Here is a 7,953-nt window from a genome sequence, read left to right as displayed (position 1 = left end):
ACAAAAGAAAACTAGAAAGTGTCGAAACGTGCCAAAATTCTAGAAGAGAAGATTAAAAGAGTAATATAGTTTCACAGCAAGGAAGAGTTTAAATGATTTAAATAGACAATATAAAATAAATCATTTTAGGTGTTAATACTAAACAAATGAATTAATGCGAAATCAATTAATTAAGCATATTAAGGGTCCTTAGGAACCACTTTTAAACAGAATTCTGTTTTTATTTTGAAAAATTTTTTACGGTTCTATATTTTTGTGGTTTCATAAACAAAATTATTGCCTGAGAGGCTGTGAGTAATTAATGGCTTATCGTACAAGAAAATGTCAGAAATTAACCAGTTTTGTGTAGACGAATTCTATAATAAGAGAAAAGTGCAAAAGCGTGAGAGGTTTTATTCTTGCGCATAGACACCGAGAATGATTTTATAAAAATTTTTGTTGCTAAACAATCAAATTAAAAAATGCTCTCATCGAAAAAACTAACAATGATTTCAAAAAATGCATTTTTAATAAATTAGTTCAACTTTGAAAGAAGTAGTATAATTTTCATCAACAACAAGAATTGGATTTTGAAACAAAATTAAGAACCTTACATGAAATTTAAACGTATTTTTACAAAAAAGTTCGTCGTTTAACGAAGTACGTAAGTTTTTCACCAGAAATATGAATTATTAACCAAGAGCATTAGATTTTGAACAAAAAAAATGTTCTAACAAAATACGTGAATTTTAATTCAAAAAGTTGAATTCTCAAATAGAAACAATTCTGATTTTAAGTAAAATATCAATGTCAAATAAAAAATAGAATATTTAAATTATTAGTTAAAAAATACCTTCTGAATAAAAAAACGCATTTTTACCATATTTTTTAGGTTTTCATATCAGGACATGAATTTTTACGAAAGTTTTCAACCTCAGATATGATTTTTTGACTCAAGTGATAAATCATCAAAACCAAAACGTGATGTAAAAAAAAGTAGTTATACTTTAATGCACGTAGTCGAACTTCCAAATAAAAACTAAATTTTTAACCGAGGAGAATAATGTTGTACCAAAAAATAGGCATTTTGAACCAAATAAGTGAATTCTTAAACAAATGGTTGAATTTTCAACACTAAATAATCAGTTTTTAAAAAAGTTTTCAATTTTAAAATCGAATTTAAATGGTTATATTTTTAGTTTAAAAAATTAATTCTCAAGAAGAAAAATAAAAGGCTTTTTGCAACAAACATTTCTTTCAACCAAAGACATTAATTTTCGACTAAAGTGATAGATGTTTTACAACCAAAAATGTTTCTTAACAAAGTAGTTACTTACTTTCAACCAAAAAATATTAATTTTCAACAAAAAATGTAATAGTGATTAAAACAAGAAATATATAAATAAGAAAAAGGAATATGAAATTGGTTTTCAAAGCTATTAAGTTATTATTAACCAGTACACTTCATATACAGTAACTTAAAATTTTAAGAAATTGAGCAAAAGGTTTGGCTTATGAATTTTCAAATAATATATTTACTCTAAGCTGAAAAAATGGTTTAGCTGTCTAAAATAAACGTTTACCTAGTTTGTGTCTTCTAGAAATAACTTTTATAAATTAGCTAGATTATATCTATATGAAAAATTTAGCTGAAACAATTAGGAATTTAGGTGACAAAGCTATATTTGCTTACAAGGCGAAATCCAGTTAAACCTTTTTTTCAGTGTATACTTTTTCAGACAATATAATAGGAAGACAATATGAGTGAGGTTAATTTTAAGGTTATTCTCCACGCAGACGGCACTTTCGACAGAAGGAAATAAAAAAATATATATTTCTTTAAAATTATTTTCCTTATTGATTTTCTTTAGTAAAACAAAAACATATAAAAGTATTCGCGCCCATTTTTTATAATTTTTCTTATAACCAAGTATTCCTCAATAAAATTAAAAAATTTAATTAAATTTTCACAAATAAGGAATACTAGTATAAGAGAAAATATATACAATATATAAGAAAAAGAATTTTTTTTATTTATTCCATTAAAAATATTTTTACTAATTTTAAAATTATCAAATTAATCAATTTTTGATTAGAATTTAAGACCAAAAATTAGGTAGAAATGAAATTGCTTTCCTCTGTAAATATAATATGAGTATTCGAAATTGTTTATATTAAAAAAAATAAGCATTGTAACCTCTTAAAATACCTTAAAATAATTCACATTTTTTTTATTTCTATGAACTATTGTATTAATTAAAAAAGAAGTTCTAGGAATCCATAAAATTCCTCAAATATTTCAAATCTTCTGATATATTTCAAAATACCTTTGAACTTTTCAGCTCTTAAATGTTTTTGCGTATCTTTCATAATACCCAAAAATATTTAAAATGCTTTTAAAGCTTTTGAAATTTCTCAAAGTTCTTTAAAATGCCAAGGAATTAATAAAAATACTTTAAAGCATTTTCTAATCCTGTCATTATTTTGTCACTTGGTCCTAAAATCAATTAAATAAAGCCTTCCAAAAATTAAAAAAAAATCCTATTGATTTTATTAGAAGTAAGTAAATTTAGAAAAATTTCAGAAAATTTTAAAAATTCAAAAGAATTCATGAGACTTAAAAGAATTCTGGACAAAGTCAGACTGAAGGCCAAAAAAATATTTTAAATCACTTCAAATCTTAGAAACCCTACGAAATAACTCACTTCTCTGAGCAAATTCTTTTAAATCCACTAAATTTACAGATTTGTATCACTTTCATAATTATTAATTTCAATAATCTTTTATCGCCTTCCTGTCCGCTTTAGATCTTTTCTCTTTATTTTCGTAGAAAATGTACTGTCTTTTTAAATTAATGTCTTCGTATTGAGAATTCAACTGAAATATTTTTTGCGTGAAAATTAAAAACTCATTTTTGTTCTTAAACATTTTTCTTTTTAATTTATAAAATTTCTATATTTTAATTGAAATTGCATTTGTCTTGAAGAGAAATGCAACTATTTGATTAAAAACTCAACGATTTTTGCAAAAGTTTTAATTTTTAATTTACTTCTTCCTTAAAACTCGTATTTTAATATTGTAAAGTAAAACTAAAATCTTTTTCACATGAAAATTCAATATTTTTTTTTAATTTGTCCTTTCAATTTAAGAATCCATATGCTTTCAAAAATATTTTTTTTTGTAAAAATCCAACTGATTCTTAAAAAATCGTATTTTTAGATGGAAATTTCAACCATCATCGCAGAAAATTAGTTTTTTCTATATAAAATGCACTATTTTCGGAGAATTTGACTTTTTAATTTGAGAATTAATCTATGTTAGTAGAAAATTCACTGATCTTTTCAGAATGCAACTGTATGGCTGCAAATTTATTAAATGTGTTGAAAGTCATGATTTTTGGTTGAAAATTTAAATGCTTCGTCGAAAACTAGTCTTGCTGAGTTGAAAATTTATCTACTTTCATACATAATTTACTTCTTTTTAACTTATGTTGATATGGAAAAGTTAATAAAATCTTTCTAAGATGAAGAGATAAAGAATTTAGCTTTCTTTCATAAAATTTATAAATTTTCGTAGACAAAATTTATGTCTGGAATATTAGTATTTTCCGTTTATAAAAGGCCCTATATAAAAAAGTATTATAGGATTAAAATGTTGGAATTTCGATATTAATGGCCACGTAAAATGAGAAATTAGTAAAGGAAAAGTCATTGAATTTTGCAAAGCATGTATTATCTTAAATATGCAAAGTTTCCATCAGTTTCAATTTGCCCATCTTATTATTTCTCGAAAACATAAATTACAAACAGAAAGAGAGAGTGGATACTAGAATGAAAAAAGAAAATTTTATTTTGTGTGGCTAATAAGCGCTGTAAAATTGATATAAATTAAAAATTAGGTAATTATTATTATAACAGACCGGTAATATATTTTTTTTATTTCGTCCGAATAATGAAGTAAAAAATAGTCTAGACAGGTAGTTTGAAAATTATAAGATTTTGTTAGAGTCTTAAAATAAACCCGTCAATCCATCTTTTGTTTTAACTTAAATCTGGATAAATTTTGGCATGCTTTTGTTGATCAGCGTTTTTCTGTGTATAAAAATCCAATGCGCTAAAAGAGAGTTTTTAGCTGCTCAGTTTATTGTGAATGTAAACTAAATCAAGATTTCCGTTTAATAAAGTTCTCACAGAAGAAAAAATTTATTAATAATTTATACCCGGATGTATTTTAACAGGGATATATATATATACTTAAAATAACTCAAAGAAACCAATTATTGATTTAACTGAATACTGTATTTTATTTTCTAATTTACATTAATATTATTGTGAGATATTCGCATATGAAGAAACCCATAACCATTCTAACTATCACACAACGTCTGCAGTACGATTTTTATAAGAGGCACTCAAATTTGCTTGGACTCTTGGCGAAGGGAAAGGAAAACTGCAGAAAACCTTTTCCAAACGCAGCGAGTAACCGGTGACATTAATTACCAGTGTTTATTAAGGTTAGCCACATACTTAATTTGACGCTTGTTTACCGGCTGGGTAGGTCTAACATTCGACACGTCTCCCTCAGCCAACTTTATTTTCTTGAATTCCTTTACCTAAAAGGGAAAATACGAATAAAAAATAACAGTTGTAAATAAAATATCAAGCTCATCTTCGTATGTATTTTCAAGAAATATATTCCGAGCATGGGGGATAATCCAAAGAACCTTCGTAAAATACAAATGATGTATAGGCGTTATCAAAATCGTTTAATAAGGGAAACGTTTTTATCTCTGCTGTTGAATTTGGAGATCGAACCTTGCGTAATGTTTTTGACAAGTCTTTAAGCCAATGTGTGGAATTCGGAAATCCGGTCTGAAATTTCAAGGATGTGTGATCAATATCCTACGATTTAAAGAAATAACAGATTTAATGTGATTTTGTGGAATTTGATGATACGTTATTGGATTTTTAAGAAATTATTCACGAGAAATATAGAATTTTGTAGAACTTCGAATATTCCAAAGTATTGACAAAAATTCTGAAGAACTTAAAAGATTTTAAAAAAAGTTTAAGATACTTTCAATTGATTTCAATCTTTTGAAGAGATTAAAAAAATTGTAAAGATTGTAGGGTATTTTTCAAAATTTTAAGGAATTTTATAAATCTTTGAAAAATTTGAAGAAAATTCAAAAGCTTTTAAAGGATTTAAAATATTTATGATTGTTCTTAATATATTTTTATGATAGAAAATTATTTACGAGGTATTCAACCAGTGCAGGATATTTCTAAAAAATCTACTGAAGTTTTAAGACTTTGAAAAACTTTAGAGGACTTTGAAAGACTAGAAATATTTGAGTTTATTATTAAAAATTGCAAGGATTTTTCAAAAGTTTTGCAAAATGTTGATGGATTTAATATGGTGTTTAAGGATTTGACTTATTTGAGGATGGTTTTTAGAATTCCAAGAAATATTCATTTCTTGCCATAAATTGCATGTTTCTTTCATAATTTATAGTACTTTTGCAAATTTTGAGGTATTTCAGGCGATTTAGTAAAGATTTGAAATAATTTTTATATGGTTTTAAAAAATTTCACATAATTCTGGAAGATATGGAACAATTTCACGGGATACGTAAGATTTTAGGAAACTTTTGCAGGTTTCACGGAATTTTATAAGATATCCGAATATTTCAATGTTATGAAGGGATATTAAATCAATTTAAAGTATTCAAATAAATTTTTGTATATTATACAAAATATTTTTAAAAAATGTACATAAGTACACGATATTTTGTAATATTTAGATGAATTGAAAATAAATTATTCACAATAAGTGTAGAATTTTGTAGGGTTTCAAATCTATTAAAATTTGAATTCAATTATTCGTAAATTTTTTGATATCAAAGGAATTAAACTCTTTGAAATTGTTTAAAATGCATCAAATATATGAGGGCATTACTATTGTTTCTTGGGTTAGAACTTAATAACATTTAATAACTTTTTAAAAATGTGAAGCTATTGCATCTATGAGAATTATGAATTGATAGATTATTAAATATTATTTCGAACAAATACTAAATAAACATTTATTGAAGTAAATTGGTTAGAATCAATTATTCGTATTTCTCACCTGGAACCAAATTTTGAACACTGACAGACCGCCCTTGTTTGTTTCAGCGTTCTCAAATTATTTCAAATCTGTTCTATAAAAGAACGCGTGCATCCTCATATCCACCCTACCAAAGAAAAATGATTACATAAAATTAAATATCGAATGTTTCGTTTGTGTTAGCGACAATAAAAAAATCAGGAGAGCATATTTTACTTATAAGCCCAAAAATGGTAGGTTTTCATTCGAAACTTCAATTTTTCAGCAATAACCGTGTAGAAAATTATCAGCGAAATATTCGAGACCAGCCCCAGTAAAAATTTTTCGACTTGAGTTCGACTTGGTTATGTCTTGAGTTCGTCTCTAAGGCATAGATGTCTGGATGCGTCTAAAACTGAGTCGAGACATAGGCCTTCGTCTTACTGTTATGACCACGACAGTTAAAATGGCGTTTACTGTGGGCCTGAACGAGTATAACCCTTAAAAATTGTCTTCAAAAAAATAAAAATTGTAACTTTCTAGAAGGATCTCCTAAACCGTTTGAAATACGTAAAAACGAAGATCATTTTCGGACAGGTATAAGCTCGAAGTTATAAACCGCACGTGTCGGAGTCATAAAAATACGACTCAAGCGATAAATTTATGTCTTCAAGACATAAAAATTTGTCTCCAAGAAATAATTTGAAGTCTGGCTCCGTCTCAAAGCTAATACATGCTTAAGTCGAACTTTTCGACTTCAGCATGTCTTGATTGGGGTCAATTCAAGTCGAACTGAAGTCGAAGCATTTTTTTCATGAGGATAGATTCTCCTCACACTAGTTTGGAAAATCTATTCTAGAATGAGTCAGTCGGACTTGTGAAGATTTGCATTTGAACATAAATAGCTCTTAATTTAATTAGTAAAATATCATTAATATAATCAGCGAAGTTTTATCGAGTAAAAAGTCGAGAGTAATAAAAACTTATGCAATACTTACCGGTTTTTTAGCCCAATGAAAAGTGGCTTTTTCAAATACATAATTCCCGTGAAGGGGTCCGCCAGTACATCTTGGACGTTTTCCATTCCAATTGGCTTTTATTTCCACTGTATCATAGGAAAAGTAAAAGAGTTTATAAAATGAATGAAATTAAGCAAAATTTATTCATTAATTAAAGTAATTATTATTTGATACCCGTGTGGCCAGTATTCTTCATGCTTATTTTCTTGGGTGTCCTATTAAAGTCTGTAAGTCTCATTTTTTCTTTGATTGTTGGAAAACCATCTGGGCTGGATGATGGCTTAAAACTAATTGCAGATTGATATGGGCCATTACACTTGGGATATTTTTTGCCCCAGTTTTCAGCATCTTTATCACTGAATGCTCCTGCAAGAAACAAATTAAAAATTATAACGATTTTTTCTGAAAAGCAATTATCTGATATGTGGTTTTAATATTTGAATTATTTTTAAAGAATTAGTGCTTTATTATGTAACAAATATAATTATCTTTCTAATGCCTATCTAGTTATATTTATGATGCATTAAAATAACATCGCAAGTGAGTAATGACATCAAAATTTTTCGTTTGTATAAAAAGAACTTATAATATTTGTTTTAGAAAAGTTTAAGGAATATCACTTACTCAATCCTAAAATAAGACCAAAAGGAATAGTCGCTATCAAGAGTAATTGGTTCATTTCGATGCTGTATATGTTCTGAAATCACATAAAGAAATCAATATTACAACTGTATGTTTTATTTAATCGAGTTTCGCAATTTTTCGTTGGTATTAATTTTAACTGAAATAAACATAGGCGAAATAGATTTAGTCTGTAAATTTTTTTATTTTTTTCCATTTTAAGTTAACGTTATCATTTCTGAAGTTT

The sequence above is a fragment of the Belonocnema kinseyi genome, chromosome 4, assembly GCF_010883055.1.
Source record: "Belonocnema kinseyi isolate 2016_QV_RU_SX_M_011 chromosome 4, B_treatae_v1, whole genome shotgun sequence".
Taxonomy (NCBI): domain Eukaryota; kingdom Metazoa; phylum Arthropoda; class Insecta; order Hymenoptera; family Cynipidae; genus Belonocnema; species Belonocnema kinseyi.
The sequence above is the reverse complement of the archived record's forward strand: the minus strand, read 5'-3'. Positions refer to the sequence as shown.